Here is a 16,883-nt window from a genome sequence, read left to right as displayed (position 1 = left end):
ATCCAAGGGATGGGAGGATATTATTACTGCAACTTATTTTAAACCTTTGCAGAGTTAAGTGTCTGCTGTGTTATTCAAACTAGATGGACGTGCCAGATGCTGGGAAGGATCTGTGCACTCTTCCTTCCTGAGCAACCCAGCCAATCCAGTCTGAATTTCACAATCACAAACCCAGACTACCTAAAAATTACACAGTATATAATATGAAGTACAATATTAGAGGATGATAAAACAGATATACATTACTGATCATCTCTGGATCTCCTCTAGACTTTAGAGTATTGTTAAGTCCCATATAGTGAACTGGCAGAAGTGGGTTTATTGGTCCATCTTAGAAAGCTGTTAGTATCCTCTGTCACTGAAGTTTCTGGGAGGGCATATAGGGCAGGGGCCCCCAACCCCAAGTCCATGGACCAGCACTGGTCCGCAGCATGCCAGAAACTGGTCCATGCAAACAAGCAAAGCCCCATCCGCAGGATGCAGGCAGTACATGAAACCATACCCCCTCTGGTCCGTGGGAAATCTCTCTTCATGGAGCCACTCCCTGGTGCCCAAAAGGTTGGAGACCTCCGATATAGGGTATACTAGGCTTTCTAACTAGATTTTTTTTCTTTCAACCACCAGACAGAATGCAAAGGAATTCTGGAAATTTTTTTATCAACATTGGGAGAGCACTAAAATGGGGCAGAATCACCACAGATGATGGTACCTAACTAGATGTGGCTGATCTCAACAAAACTAACTAGGGTCAAGCCCTGATTAGTACTTGGAGAGGAGGACATGAGAAATTGCAAGATTAGAGTGGGAATTGCAAAAAAAACCCATACAAATGGAGGGGAGGGAACATGTCACTTCACTCTTTTTGCCAAGAAATATTTCTTCAGAGAACTCATGCTTAAACAATGGAATTTGCTTCTAGAAGATATATAGACCATGGCCATTAGCACAGATGGCTTTAAAATGTGGTATCACTCCATAAACACTCTTATGTTATTCTCCATAAATTTGTCTCTCAACAGTTGTCTGATGACAGATGAGTCATAAGTATTGAAAAAAGTAATAGAAACAATAACTAAAGAATTTCAATAATTGCTGTGATTCAAAAAAAAAACAACCTTTCTATAAGAACAGTATTCAAACTCTCTTGCATGTTCTTCTCCTTCTTGTCCATCTCTTTTGAGCAAGCCAGGTTGTTTCTATCTGTCCTTTATTTTTACAATCACTGGATTGGTTATCATAGTTTATTTTTCTGACCGGGTGAGAACTAACTTTCCTATTAGCTACTAATCACAAGAGCTATGCATTACCTCTAATTATCACTTTCCTCAATCTGAACTCAACTTCTGATGACTTCATGGATATCTCCATAAAGTTTTCTTAGCAACAGTTAGGAAATAGTTACCCTCTGCCTTCTTCTGGGATTACTCAAGATAGTTTTTGTATTCCCAGGATGTTTTCTATCCAGGTCTAATCAGGCCTGATCCTGCTAATATTTTTAGCTCAGACAATATCAACCAGGTGCTGCCACCTACTGAGACAATGGAGACAGTATATGGCTCTCCATATAGTTGGTGAGGAGATACTTGAGTTAATTTCCCTTGTGAATTCCACATCAATATTTGTTACTATGGTTGGTGGCACCCATAGTAACCCATAGGTATGGATGGAAAGATATGGATTTGGATTTGGCATTTTTTATCCACTAATCGGGTTCTTCCCAAAGACTTGGGATAGATAGGCCGATGTTGTGGTTTGATAGTGTTAAAGATATAAACTGCAGAATATAAGCTGTTCCAAGTAAAGTTTGCAATTGACTGGTGGTGATTTTTTTAGAATACAGTAGAATAGAGCTGGAAGGGGACCTTGGAGATCTTCTAGACCAGCCCCCTGCTCAAGCAGGACAAGTAACTGTCTAGTCTCTTCTTAAAAACCTCCAGTGATGGAGTGCCCACAATTTCTGAAGGTGATTTCTGGTTAATTGTCCATTTTGTCAGTGCTGATGGTATTCAAGTAGTGCTCCACGTGTTTTGAGGATTGCACCCAAGGCACCTATGACTATTGGTACTATCTTTGCTTTCTTTTGCCCCCATTGTTCTACTTCTATTTGCCGGTCCTTGTATTTTGTATTTTTCCAGTTCTTTCTCAATGATGATGATGATTAGCAGAATATAAACAACTGCAATACAATGAAAAAATACAGTAGTGGTTATACAGTGAGAAAAGAATCTACAAACATTCCCATCATTAACAGGCAGACCACTCTTAAAAACCAAGATACTTGACTACACTGGCCTTTAAACTAATCCACCAGACTTGCATAAAAGCACTCCGAGGCACAGAAGCTACTCCACATTCAGGAATGCATTTACCAACAATCTCTATGCTTACAGTAGACATAAAGACGGATCTCAGTCCCATCAGTAGGAGGCTGAACAGCCCTATCATCAAGAAAAGATTGAAATAAGTTTTAAACTGTTAGCTTCATCTACCATACTAGTAATTCCAGGTTACTTGTAAGTAAGAATCACTTAGCGATTTAGGCAAACCTGTGTTTTTCCTAACCTCTTTTTTACAGAAATCACTGATGAGGAACAAACGAGTTAATCAAGTATGGTTGGCTAGACAGTGTACCGATGTAAGGAAAGTATAAAACCAGACATATTTAACAGACATATTTCAATCAGCAATGGGACTACAGCTAACTCTATGAATGGTGTGACTCATATAACATTGTCCATTGCTTCCCATGATCTTATATTGCTTGAATCAGAACTGAATAGTGGTAAACCTGAAGGTCATATTGATTTTAATATTTTTGTTTCATTTGAAGTTCTCTGTGGTTCTTTACTTCCTACTTTACACAAAGGATAGTTATCTTAAAAAATGCATTTTATGACCACTGAACTCTCTCTTCAAAAACGTAATCCATTTATCAACGTTAAATAGGATACATAGGATGTAGTCCATGACAATTCATTGCAGTTGCCAATCTGTAATGGTTTTTTATTGTTCTGTGTCAATCTTGCCCAACTTGGTGCCCTCCAACATTTTGGAAAATATCACCCTAGTTAGTATAAAAATTGCAGGAGATGGTAGATTTGGACTTCAATGCATTTACATGGTAAAAGGTAAAGGTAAAGGTTCCCCCGCACATGCATGCTAGTCGTTTCCGACTCTAGGGGCCGGTGCTCATCTCCGTTTCAAAGCCGAAGAGCCAGCGCTTGTCCGAGGACGTCTCCGTGGTCATGTGGCCGGCATGACTAGACGCCAAAGGCGCACGGAACGCTGTTACCTTCCCACCGCAGTGGTCCCTATTTTTCTACTTGCATTTTTACGTGCTTTCGAACTGCTAGGTTGGCAGAAGCTGGGACCAGTAACAGGCGCTCACTCTGCTACACGGCACTCGGGATTCGACCCGCCAAACTGCCGACCTTCCGATCGACAAGCTCAGCGTCCTAACCCACTGAGCCACCGCGTCCCTTATTTACATGGTACTTGTTTGTAAAAAACCCAAAACCCTGCTATTTACCAACAACCTTCCTTAAATACAGTACATATAAATTCCTCTGCACTGCAATAACTGATTATGCTTTCCACAATAATCATCTTTATCCCTTCTGTATGTTCCAGATTTAAATACAATTATTATCAATTAGTTTTATTATCTATTAAACTTGACTGCTATGGAGTTATTCCTACTCCCAATGCTTAACAACAAAATACAATCCAATACAATCTGTTTTTTACAATATTCTACCCAAGCGCTTAACTGCAGAAAGAGATTCTCAATGTTTAACTAACTTGCCAATCAGAATGTCACAGGTCACTTTCAGATCTACCACTTAATGATCTGACCCATAACCTTCTCAGGTATTGATATCACACTGTTTGGTCCGTAGTTACCTGAGTTCTCCGTTTAGAAGGTAGAGACAAAAATCACCTAAAACTTTCTTCATTCATTAGGATTTCTTAAAGATAATTGGGAAAGTCTGTTTCTGGGTCCTATTCGAAGTGTTGACTATATAAATTAAAGGTATGGGGTCCAGGTTACCTATAGAACTATCTTTGTTCTATTACATCAGTCCATCCTACAAGGCTAGGTAGGCAACATACGTTGTGGATCTCATCAGCATCAGAATTCCAACTGGTGGCGTCCAGGAAGACAGCATTCTCGCCCCAGAGATAAGATGGACCCCCCCACACACACACACACTCTACTGGCCTTTCAGAAAAATGTGAAATCATGATATTATACTATATATTATAGTATACTATATTTTATATACTATAGCTGTAGCCTTGCTTGGGGTGCACAGATGGATATGCAAGGTCAGTATCCTGAAAGCCCTCTCCTGGCCTTTTAATTAATTTCTAACATTAAATTTTAATCATCCTTGCCTCTTTTCAAATTTTATATAGTGTTTTATTTGTACACCACCAAGAGTCTCTCTGAGAGGGAGATGGGCAGATTCAAAATTTGATAAATAAAATAAAAGTTTCAGACAAACTTAGCAAGTCCTTTCAATATCTTAGAATAAAATCCTGGTGTTCTGAATCCAGGTCACCATGATGTATTCTGCAAGGATGTCAACCTTAAGCTTGAAAGTTGCTTTTTCCTATTTGCCAGGGAAACGACATGTGCATGTTTTGGAGAAAATGTGAGTTTTAATGGGATTAAAGTAGTTCTTTCTTTTCTTAATGTTCTAGCTTTTTTCCATTTCCATTTAATAACTGGCATATTGTTGCTTTTCTTTTCATTTATTTAGAAAAGGACTTTTTGGTTAAGTTTTATCATTGGTCACCAACCTCAGTCTCTTTAAGAGTTAATCCTCCTGGTATTTGTACAATCCAGAAATTTGAATTCCTTTTGTACGCTTCCTCTACTGACCCATTTTTACACCATATTTTTGTAACTATTTTAATGGCTCCTTTTTAAAGAACTCCTACCCACCTGGCCTTCTTTCCCCATTATTTTCTCTTGCCATGGAATTCTTACTATTCTTTTCAGTTTATTAAAAGTGGTTTCTCGAAACCCAAAACATGAATTTGATTACACTCAGCTTGTTTCCCATCATACTAAGAATTCCAACAGGATCACTTTCTCCCCAGCTTTCCCTTTGTCCATTAAATCATCTTTCCCGGAAACTTTGACCAACTGTTCCTATTCTCACTATTTTTTTAAAAAACAACCCCAGCAAAAACAGCATTCAATTCACAAGCACCTCCATATTGCAGCAAAGTAAGATGGTCAATATGTGGTTTCTTGTACACAAGACACACACGTTGAGTCAAATCTCATCCTGAGCTTTTCAAAGCAATCCATTTTATATAGTATAGCTGCCTGTTAGTCATTTGTTCTGGAGGGTATATCCAGATGTTCTTTGTCTGAGTTGTATTTGATCACATTTTTCCAAACTCACCACAATGTTTTGTCACTGAGATGATACAGCTTTTTTCCCATGCCAGCATCCAGGCACTATGACCATGTTTGGAATGTAGTTACATGTCTTAGGCACCAAGTGGATCTTGTCTGTGCATTATCCCACTCTCACATGCTTGTCTGTGTAATTTCCTAACTACATTATGTTCTAATTGTACTGTTTGAAGTACATCAGGAAAAAGCATCAAAACTTACAAGAGAAAAGATACTATTAGATTGATTATCGAAGAGAACTGATTGATTGAATTTATATACTCCCATCTCATTTGCATGTGACCCTGACCAAAATTCAAATTCAAATTAACAATCACAAAATTTAACCATTAATACCGAGAGGGGAGAGTATAATTTAAACTTATACACAGTTAACATTCTTCCAAGATCATAATTCTATTCTAAAATTACTCATATACCTTAAATCTCCTCTGCTCTCTTCATCATTTGGAAAATTCTAGGTTTTAAACTAAAGATCTGGATATTATGCCACCCAACTAGGTGCCACAATTAGAAATATTATTTCCTGTATCATAATAGCCCTTGTACTTCATGCTTATGCTTTGATTTCACACATTTTAGTTCTTTGTTGATTTGTTTTAATTCATTAAAGTCTATAGCCATTAAAATGGAAGAGCTCAAATAACAATAATTTTACTTGTAAAAAGGCTAGGATCAAGAAAAGCCAAATGGTCACAAAGTAAGCAGAGAAAACACCAGCAAATTACCGATTCCAGCAATGACATGTGTCCTTGGAATTCAAAACACAAACAGTGGCATTTGTTTTATGAAATTTAGCTAACACCTAATGTCTTGAGGAATCAAGAAAATAATAAAGTTGTCAACTTCTGCCCTTTCCTCAAGCTGAGCATACTTCAGAGTAGAATTCTGACACCTTTTATTTTATCAAATGTGTTGAACCCCTTAACTCAACTGACTGCAACTCACAATAAAACCAGAGAATATCTATTTTTTTGAAAGCTATGATCCAGTATCACCACAACTGCAGCAACATACATGGACAATTCCCAGTCTGTTCAATAAAGTCTAGTTGCCCATTCCCACCACTCTTATACAATAATAATAATAATAATAAAGTGGAAAGGGAACATGATTAGTTGTCTGTATGGAAAAGGTATAATAAATGAAAGAATGGAATTTCATTTATTCCTACAAATGATTATTAGACTAGCTGTCTTCTTGTTCAAGCAAGGTGAGCAAGGTTATACATTGTCCTAAAAGAATCCTGATGTAATTCACTAAGGATATGTTCACAGGTTTGTTTGTTTTTCAGAATATCTGCCCTCAGAGTAGAATTTACATTACTGTCCAAGTGGTAGTTTCAGTTTAGTTAATGAGGCCACAGCAGGTGGCAGCAACTGGTCAATTGTTTCTGTCTGGATTGAGAAGCTAAGCAGGATCTCTGACTACTTGGTCCTGGATGGGTGACGTGAAATACAAAGGCTGGGTGACGTGAAATACAAAGGCTGTTGACTAGAACCTGAATTAAAAATCCTGAAAAAGTTAGTTGCAAACTATTTCTTTATTGTTGCCAAGAAAACGGCACAGCGTCAAATTGAACCTGAAGGACATGACTTTTACAAAGATGCAGTGTGACGCACATGACACCAACACAGCTTTAAATAAGCCAATCATTTTTTGAAATGATATTCTGCCTGAATATGATGGTGCAAATAGCATTAGGAGGAAAGATAGTTTAGACTTGAGAAAATATTTTCAATAACATTTCTGTTCCTCCCTTCCTCAACTGAAGACTTACTGTTCCAAGAAAGTCCATGATCCAGCCCTGACTGCAACACTCAGAGGTATCTATGGGAAATCTCTATCAACCTTGCCAGCTTTCTCATCTGCTAAGGCCGCAGTCCCTCTTTATGGGCTGGGCTGGAAGAATTCATTATTAAACCCTTTGAAGATTAAATGAGCTGTGTATTATGCAAAAGCATATTCAAAGTGAAATGGCCTAACAAGGAAAAATAAATGAATGTCCCAGAACTAAATCGACATGGAATCTGCCTTATATCAGGTCAGGCTGTTGGTCTGCGAAGCTGAGTGTTGTCTAATCTGATTGGGGGAGACATTCTGGGGACTTAATAGAGATTTCAGCCCTATCCTTGTACCTGAATTGAACTCCAAGACATTCCCTTTGCAAAGAATTACTCTACCATTGAATTGTGCTCTTAACAAATTAAATTGGACTGAAGAGCCAACCAAGTTGCTTATGGATCAACCACATGGAAAAAGGAGAGAAGAAAAGAGTTCTAGAATCTAAAATATCTAATGCTTCACTAACTCTTTCAAATTAGATAATTACTATGCATGCCATAGTTCTGAACCTCTCTCTGTTTTCCAATACCTCTCCCTCTGGGAATAGCCAAGAATCCACAAAGATTGGCTTAGCTTGCTAACTTTTGAAAGAGAAACGGAACTGGTTCAGAATACTTTGGAAGCAGGGATATTGCTTGGGGCCAATTAGCAGGAACTTGCTATTAACAACAGTTTCACCACCTACTGTATTATGCCACCATTCAAATGCTGGATGTGACCAATAAAATTCTACAGGACTCAAGATCAGGCATTTTGAAAGAAAGCAACTTCTTTGTGAGTTTCTAAGATCTTCAAGGGAGGCCCTTCTCTTTAACTCATTCATTCGTCTGGCAAAAATACAAAAAGGCAGCTTTCTAAGCAACTGGCACTTAATCGCAACAATTGTCCTCTTGTTTGCGGATTTCCTATCTTGGCTTGTGTTCTAGCCCTACTTGTTACTACCTTGAGTCTCAACTGCAAATTATACATCTGCTTTTGACTCCCTTGGACTTGGTCTGCTTTCCACTGTGGTCTGGATCCTGATCCACTTCACCTAACAGCCAGCTTCTCATACTCACCCTAAAAGAAGCTGCTTTCCTGAAATATATAGTAAGCCTGAGTGAAGTTTGTGATGAGTTTTAGTTTCCTAATATTAACCCAAAGAAATACATTTTTTTAGGCTGGTCTTAGAATGATAGACCGAGGGCTGCGCATAAAGAAAAAAAGCACAAGACCAGATCAAATTAATTTAAAAGTGAAGGAGGGGAGCAAATTTAAATTAAGTAAATAATATAATCTTTTAGAAGTTAACATACAAACATGCTTACAGGTAATTTCCAATTTATAGCCATTTCGTTAGTAACTGTTCAGAGTTACAATAGCACTCAAACAGAGCTTATAATCAGTCACTGCATTTATAACTCTTGCAGCTTCCTCAATCACGGGACCAAAAATTGGGGCACTTGGCAACCGGCATGTATTTACAATAGTTGCAGCATCCCAGGGTCGTGTGATTGCTATTTGCAACCTTCAGAGCCAAAGTCTGACAAGCAAAGTCGATGAGGGAAGCTGGACTTGCCTCATGACCATGTGATTCACTTAACATCTGCAGTGATTTGTTTAACAGCCATGGGGAAAAGATCATAAAGTTGGCTGCAACCAACTTCACAACCACCTTGCTTAACCATAAAAATTCTGATCCCAATTAAGTTGAGGGCTACCTGTGTCCCTATGCCCTTGTGCCAACTAATTCCTGGGTTTAAAATAAATCTAAAAATTAAATACTCCCATAATCATATTGGATGGTAAGAGAGACAGAGATAATAATAATAATAATAATAATAATAATAATAATAATAATAATAATAATAATAATAATAATAACAACAACAACAACAACAACAACAACAAATTTGGAAGGGACCTTGGAGGTCTTCTAGTCCAACCTCCTGCTCAAGCAGGAAACCCTATACCATTTCAGACAAATGGCTGTCCAGTCTCTTCTTAAAAACTTCCAGTACCGGAGCATTCACAGCTTCTAGAGGGAGGTTGTTTTACTGATCAATTGTTTTAACAGTCAGGAAATTTCTCCTTAGTTCTAGCTTGCTTCTCTCTTTGGTTAGTTTCCATCCATTGCTTCTTGTCTCACCTTCAGGTGCTTTGGAGAATAGCTTGACTCCCTCTTCTTTGTGGCAGCTCCTGAGATATTGGAACACTGCTATCATGTCAACCCTAGTCCTTCTCTTCATTAAACTTACTAGACATAGCAACCGTTCCTTATGCTTTAGCCTCCAGTCGCCTAATCATCTTTGTTACTCTTATCTGTACTCTTTCTAGAGTCTCAACATCTTTTTTACATCGTGGTGACCAAAACTAGATGTAGTGTTTCAAGTGTGGCCTTACCAAGGCACTGTAAAGTGGTATTAACCAGTGGTGGGATTAAAATACCTGAACAACCGGTTCTCTTATTGGATGCATACACGGGCCTCTGAGGCCTAGAATGAACTTCCAGAAATGACATCCATGCACTTCCGGTAGGCCGTTCTAGACCTGGGAGGCCTCCTCCAGGCCTCCCAAGCCTAGAATGGACTTCCGGAAGTGGCATCCATGCACTTCTGGTGGGCCATTCTACAGTAGGTCTGGGAGGCCTCCTCCAGGCCTCCCAGGCCTAGAACGGACTTCCGGAAGCAGCATGCATTCAGCTGGTTCTGTCAGACCGGTGTGCACCGGCTGAATCCCACTGGTATTAACACTTCATGTGATCTTGATTCTGTCCCTCTGTTAATGAAGCCTAGCATTGTGTTGGCTTTTTTGGTAGCTGCAGCACACTGTTGGCTCATATTTAAGTGATTGTCCACTAGGACTCCGAGATTCTTCTCACAGTTACTACTATTGAGCAAGGTACCACTTATACTGTACCTGTGCATTTGGTAACAGCAGTGTTGTGGAAATTACTAGTAGGTAGTCAAATCTGTGGGAATACAAAGGTTTCTCTGGACCCCCAAGTCAGTTATGGCGAACCTTTTAGAGACCGAGTGCCCAAACCGCAACCCAAAACCCACTTATTTATTGCAAAGTGCCAGGGCTGCATCAGTATTGGCCCGCATGGGAGGGGTATGGCCCACTGGGTGGGCATGCCTGGGGTGGATGTGGCTACAGTAGTCACAGCAGACTGGGCGTGGCTGGGGTGGGCGTGTCCACCTCAATGTTACTTGGAGGGACACCTGTGGGGGCCAGGCAGGATTGGGGGAGATCCAGGGGGTCTCTGGCAGGTTGGGCCTGTTCCCTTCACACACCTGATGCACTTTGGCCCCGCCTCAGGCTGCCACTGCCAGCAACTTGCGCAGGTCCATTAGGCCGCCCCCTTAACCAGAGCGGCAGCTCCGCTCAGCAAGCCAAAGGCCACCCTGAGCGGGGAAAGCCAGATCCCCATCGGCACCATGGTGAAGTAGCCGAAGGACCACTCGGGACGACAGGCTATTTAACTAAAGGTTTATTTAGGGCAAAAGCAACACAGAATAACTCGTCCGGCTTTTATAGCCGGCAGCTGTCAGTGAGGGCCAATCAGGAACGTTCGTTTTGGCGCCGCATCTATTCGGACCAATCCGCGCCGTCTGTTCTTGACAGTTCTTGCTTCCGCATGGCTTGGTGTTTTGACAGCCGCGAGCTGTCAGTGGCTGCGCTTGCGCTGTGCTGGGAACTTTGACAGCTGTCAAAGTTCCCGCGTGTTCTCCTGTCAGATTTGTTTTCCCTCATCGTATAACCGGAATAACTTGTTAACTTACATATATTAATACTGTTTACAGATATAATACACCCCTTACCCCTCCCCTGGAGTGTTCCCTCCCCCTTGGTCGTTGGAACCTGCCCACTGGTAGTCTTTTAAGTATGGGGGGGCTCTTCTGTTCCTGTTGGAGCGTCTTGGAAGTGGGGCGATGTCTGGTTCAGGTGGCAGTACGTTTTCTTGCCCTTCTTCCTCTTGGTTTGGTATCGGCAGTATTTCTGCGGGGGCTTGCAGCTCGTGTTGGGGTTCAGGGTTGTGTGGTGGTTGTCTTGGTCTGAGTTGATCGATGTGGCGGCGTAGATTGCCATGAGTTTGGGTGGATATTAGGTAAGAAATGGGCCCTGTTTGTTTTAGCACTGTCCCTTGGACCCATTTGTTTTTGTCTGTGTATGACCGTGCCCATATCATTTGCCCAGGGTTGAGGGTGCGGTTTGGCTGGGGGTGATCTTTTTCTTCTGGGTATGTGTCAGGATGTAGTCTGTCGAGCCGTGTTATTAGTCTCCTCCCCCATCTTAGTTCCACGGGAGATTTGCCCGTTGTTGTACATGGGGTTGCGTGTTGTGACATTAAGAACTGGCTGAGTCGCCGCTGCCAATTCCCCTTGGCGAATTTTTTTAAAGCTTCTTTTGTGGAACGCACCATAATTTCAGCCATCCCGTTCGTCGAAGGGTGGAACGGTGCAGACGTGACCAGCCTAATACAATTCTTCATAGCGAACATCTGAAATTCACGAGAGGTGAATTGAGGTCCATTGTCTGAAACCATGGTGTCTGGGAGGCCATGTGTGGCGAATATTTTCCTTAGGGCCTGTATAGTGGCTCCTGACGTTGTTTTTCTAAGGGGAGTGACTTCTAACCATTTAGAATAGCTGTCCACTACAATTAGGAAACTCTGTCCCTGGATAGGTCCTGCGAAATCTAAATGTATGCGTGACCATGGGTTTTTTGTAGTTTCCCATTTGTGAATTGGTGCTTGGGGAGGCTCGCTTCGTGTTGCTTGACAGGTGTAGCACCCTCCTACATATTTTTCAATCTCCTTATCTATGCCAGGCCACCAGACATAACTTCTTGCCATAGCTTTCATCTTGACAATGCCAGGATGTCCTTCGTGTAAGATGTCTAATGTTTGATTTATGTTCCTATTTGGTATTATGACTCGATTTCCCCATAGAAGGCATCCCCTATGTGAAGATATTTCATTTCTCCTGTTATAGTATGGCTGGAATTGTGGGTGTGGGTTTTGTGCTGGCCAACCTGTTGTTGCCCACCTAAGAATTCTGCTGAGTATTTTGTCTTTAGTAGAATTGTTAGCTAAAATCTTTGCAGAGAGGGGGCAGTCTGGAAGTTGAGAGATTGCTAGAATCAGTCCAGCTGGGTCTGGGTCTGGGTCCTTGCTTTGAATTGGCAGTCTGCTGAGGCAGTCTGCGTGTCCTAATTCCTTCCCTGGTTTATGTATTAATTGATAAGAATAGGCAGATAAGAAGGTGGACCACCGTAGTATTCTCGGTGAGAGAATCTGTGGTGTTGCTTTATTCCACGTGAATGTTCCTAGTAGGGGTTTGTGATCTGTGAATATGGTAAAGGGTCTCCCATAGAGGTAGTCATGGAATTTTTTAACCCCTGCGACTATTGCTAGGGCTTCTCTGTCTATTTGTGCGTAATTCCTTTCTGCTTTTGACAGAGTGCGTGAATAAAAGGCTATGGGTCTTTGGGTGCCGTCCTTGTATAAATGACTTAACACTGCCCCAATGCCATAGGGAGATGCATCGCAAGCGATGCATATTGGTGTGTCTTCTCGGAAAAGGGTGATCGTTGAACTGTTACAAATAATCTTTTTTAATGATTGAAAGCTATTTTCATGTGTTTTGGTCCAGGACCAGGCAGTTCCCTTGTCCAGGAATCTATGCAGAGGCTCTGCTATGGTGGCTTTGTGGGGAAGGAACGCGTGATAAAAGTTTAATAATCCTAAAAAGGCTTGGAGTTCTTGTTTATTCTTTGGGCTTGGTGCTGTTTGAATAGCCCTTAGTTTTTCTGTGGTGGGGTGGATGCCTTGGCCGTCTATTTTGTACCCTAGGAATTCCGTGGAGGTGACTCCGATGGAGCACTTTTCCCGTTTAAGTTTGAGACCGGCTTCTCTGAGCCGGCTCAGCACAGCTGACAGTCTGTCAGCTAAGTTTGCTTCGTTTTCTCCGGCGATGAGAACATCATCGAAGTAGGGGCAGACCCCGGGTATTCCCTTCAGGGTTTTCTCCATGATACCCTGGAAGATACCCGGGGCTGCCAATATGCCAAATTGGAGCCTTTTTACTTTAAAGGCACCGCGGTGGGTGACAATTGTCTGGGCTTCCGCGGTGTCATTAGTGACAGGCAGTTGCAAATACGCCTGCGTCAGATCGAGTTTTGCAAAAATGGCGCCGGAGCGGATGGAAGCAAATACGTCCCTTACCACTGGCACCGGGTAAGCATGGGGGCTGAGAGCTAGGTTGAGGGTCGCCTTATAGTCCGCACATAATCTTATTTCACCGTTAGGTTTAACTGGGGTGACTATTGGGGTCTCCCAGCTTCCCCCTTCCGTTGGTTCTAGCACCCCAAGTCCTACGAGGCGTTCTAGTTCATTTTCTATTTTTTCTTTAAGGGCAAAAGGTACTCTCCTAGCTCTTATCTTTATGGGTTGGATTGCTGGGTTTAATTGTAAAGAGATGGGGGGACCGGTGTATTTCCCTAACGTGCCATCGAAGACGTCTGCATACTTGTGGCAAACGGCTTCGAGGCTAGAGGCTTGGACTGTATTTACCCCAGTAATGGCGATCCCTAGAGGCCCGAACCAGTTCAGCCCTATCAGGTTGGTGCGGTTCCCTGGCATCACTAGAACTTCTAGGGGTCCCTTGAATTTTTTGTACTCCACAGCCCCCCTAGCCCTTCCTTCTAGAGGAATAGGGGTTTTTTGGAAATCTGCTAGGTGGACCTGGGTTTGCCTCAGAGGAATTTTCCCCTTGCTTAGTTGGCAGATCTCCTGATACGTTTTGAATGAAATTAAGGAGACTGCTGACCCGGAATCCACCTCCATGGGGCAGGGGACTCCCTGAATTTTTACCCTGATCCTCACCTTTGAGCTTAGGCCGTGTACCTTATCAATGGTTTCTACTAGGGCCCCTAGCGTTTTTTCTATGTTGGGCCGGTTAGCTGGCCTACCTGGGGAATTGGCCTCCAGATCATTCACATTGTCGCGGCCCTGGCTTCGGCACACCGGTTTGATGTGGCCGGTCTTTCCACAATTGTGGCACTTAGCATTCCTGAACCGGCAGCTCCCTCGGGCATGATTTCCCCCGCAGCTGGCGCAGGCGGCCCGTTGCTCGTAACGTGGTGGTGGTGGAGGGGGGTTCCTGGTTCTTCTGCGATCCGACGTGTCGCTTCTTCTCTGTTGTCTGCGTTCCATCCTGCGCTGAAGGGCTTCCCCGTCAGTGAAGTCCACCGATTCGTCGCTGTCACTGAGAGTTGCGCTCTCTTGGTATACGGTCGCTGGGCTCTCTGAGGTCGTGGTAGTCGATTTCTTCTTGTGGTTATACTCGTAGGCCATAATTTCTCGGGTCAATTCTGCCAGGCTCATGTCGGGTTTAGACGTCAGTTTCTTCTGTAGTCGCTCGTCCCTCAACCCGATCACCACCTGGTCTTTGATGCGGTCTTCCAGGTCGGGGAAGCAGCAGTTCCGCGCAGCGTGCCTGACCCCGGCGATGAAATCGTTTGCAGGTTCATCTGGCCGCTGTTTCTTCTGGGCGAATTGTACCCGCCAGTACAGTTCCGAACGGGCTGGCATATAATGCTTGTTCAGCTGGTCCACCAGGTCCGCGTAGGAGACTTCAGTGATGGGTACCGGGGTAAACAGCCCGACGGCAGCGTCGTATACTGGGGGTCCGCTAATGTATAGGAGAGCGGCGGCTTTTGCTCTGTCGTCGGTGATTTTGCTGACGAGGAGAAATCCCTCAACTTGCCCCAGGTGTGATTGCCATCTCTCGGGATGGCGGGTATCGAATTCCCTCACGCGCCCGAAGTTTGCCATGTCGTCCGGTCCTAGGTCTCGCTCCGTTGGAAGTTAAAACTTCCAGTGACAGCTCTGGCCGGGAACTCTCTTCCTCGGCTGTGACTTCAGCTCAGGAGCGATCTCATCCTCGTCGCCAGTGAAGTAGCCGAAGGACCACTCGGGACGACAGGCTATTTAACTAAAGGTTTATTTAGAGCAAAAGCAACACAGAATAACTCGTCCAGCTTTTATAGCCGGCAGCTGTCAGTGAGGGCCAATCAGGAACGTTCGTTTTGGCGCCACGTCTATTCGGACCAATCCGCGCCGTCTGTTCTTGACAGTTCTTGCTTCCGCATGGCTTGGTGTTTTGACAGCCGCGAGCTGTCAGTGGCTGCGCTTGCGCTGTGCTGGGAACTTTGACAGCTGTCAAAGTTCCCGCGTGTTCTCCTGTCAGATTTGTTTTCCCTCATCGTATAACCGGAATATCTTGTTAACTTACATATATTAATACTGTTTACAGATATAATACACATGGCCCCCCGGTCCCAGCTAGGATTGTGTACCTCCCCCCCATCTCTGCTAGGCCTGGGTGGCCTTTGGCTTGCTGGGCATCGGCGTGCTCTACCACCTCTAGTTGAGCTTTCTAGCCAGCTGCAAAGCCAACTGCTTTTCCTCCTTTGTGCTAGATGGGGCCTAATGGACCTGCATGAGCTGCTGGCGGCGATGCATGTGCCCCAGAGAGGGCTCTGAGTGCCGCCCCTGGCACGCGTGCCATAGGTTCGCCAACACTGCCTTAAGTCATAGTTTTTGACATCTGGCTTAAAGGTTGACATCACAGCAATCCAGCATGATAAAGTTTGCATGGTGATTAATGTACACATCCTCAGAATTCTCTCATTTCCCCCAGAAGAATCTGCCATAAAACCTTACTTCTTGAGAACAAAATCAAGCTTTGTTAAGATGCAAAATATTGTGCAACCCTAGAATGAATATATATATATTCATTCTAGGGTTGCACAATATTTTGCATCTTAACAAAGCTGACACCATACAGACTGCGGTGATCAGCTGAGTTATCCGCTTTTTGTTAGCTACTAAAAGTAATCATTACAACATTGGAAAAATAATCTATACCTTACCTTAGATCAATTGGCATTCAAAAGTGTAGCTGATAGTCTTAATTCTGAGAGCTTATAGAAATGAATTTTTCATTAGCCTGTAAGGTTGGGCTTGGACATACGTAGGTACTATTGATTACAAGCTCTATGATTAAGTAGTAACTTGAGATCTAAGTCTTCCCAATGTTAGTGCAACACTCTGCCACCCTAGTTTATTCATTCTTCTTCCTCCTAAATCTCCTGAACCTAATATCCCAGCATACATGGTTCAGTATTTGGAGCCAACTCTAACAAAATGAGTCAATGGTGTGCTAGCTAGTATGAACCACTAACTTCACACTAATGCTACCATTGATATCCTCTCTCCACAAATTTATTAATTAAAATGAAAGTAGGATACAATTAAATGTTTCCAAAATTATTTTACTGAAACAAAGGTTTGCTGTAATGATGGGCCAACCCCATAGTCCTTTGAAACTGTTTGTTCCTATGGAGACTCACTACACAATACAGTTGGATTTTATTTAAATGGGGGTGAGGCATGCATGGAATGCTTACATGGCCACCACCATATCTATTTTGGTCTCAGACTTGAAAGCTAAGAAGAGAGAAGAGAGATCCTGATTGCTGTTGAGTGCTTTCATAAATCTCCCAATAATTAATCACCCATTTGTGGCTACACTGTGTACTTAACTCACTCTGTGTG

The 16,883-nt window shown here is 42.8% G+C and overlaps 1 protein-coding gene across 2 annotated transcripts in view; it reads right to left on the bottom strand.

Moving 5' to 3' along the window:
• The window catches only part of BMP7 (bone morphogenetic protein 7), a 101,753-nt gene that overhangs the window by 25,211 nt on the left and 59,659 nt on the right, over nucleotides 1-16,883 (bottom strand). The gene's annotated exons all lie outside the window — the stretch shown is intronic.

This window comes from Vipera ursinii (genome assembly GCF_947247035.1).
Source record: "Vipera ursinii genome assembly, chromosome: 3".
Classification (NCBI taxonomy): domain Eukaryota; kingdom Metazoa; phylum Chordata; class Lepidosauria; order Squamata; family Viperidae; genus Vipera; species Vipera ursinii.
The sequence above is the reverse complement of the archived record's forward strand: the minus strand, read 5'-3'. Positions and strand labels throughout refer to the sequence as shown.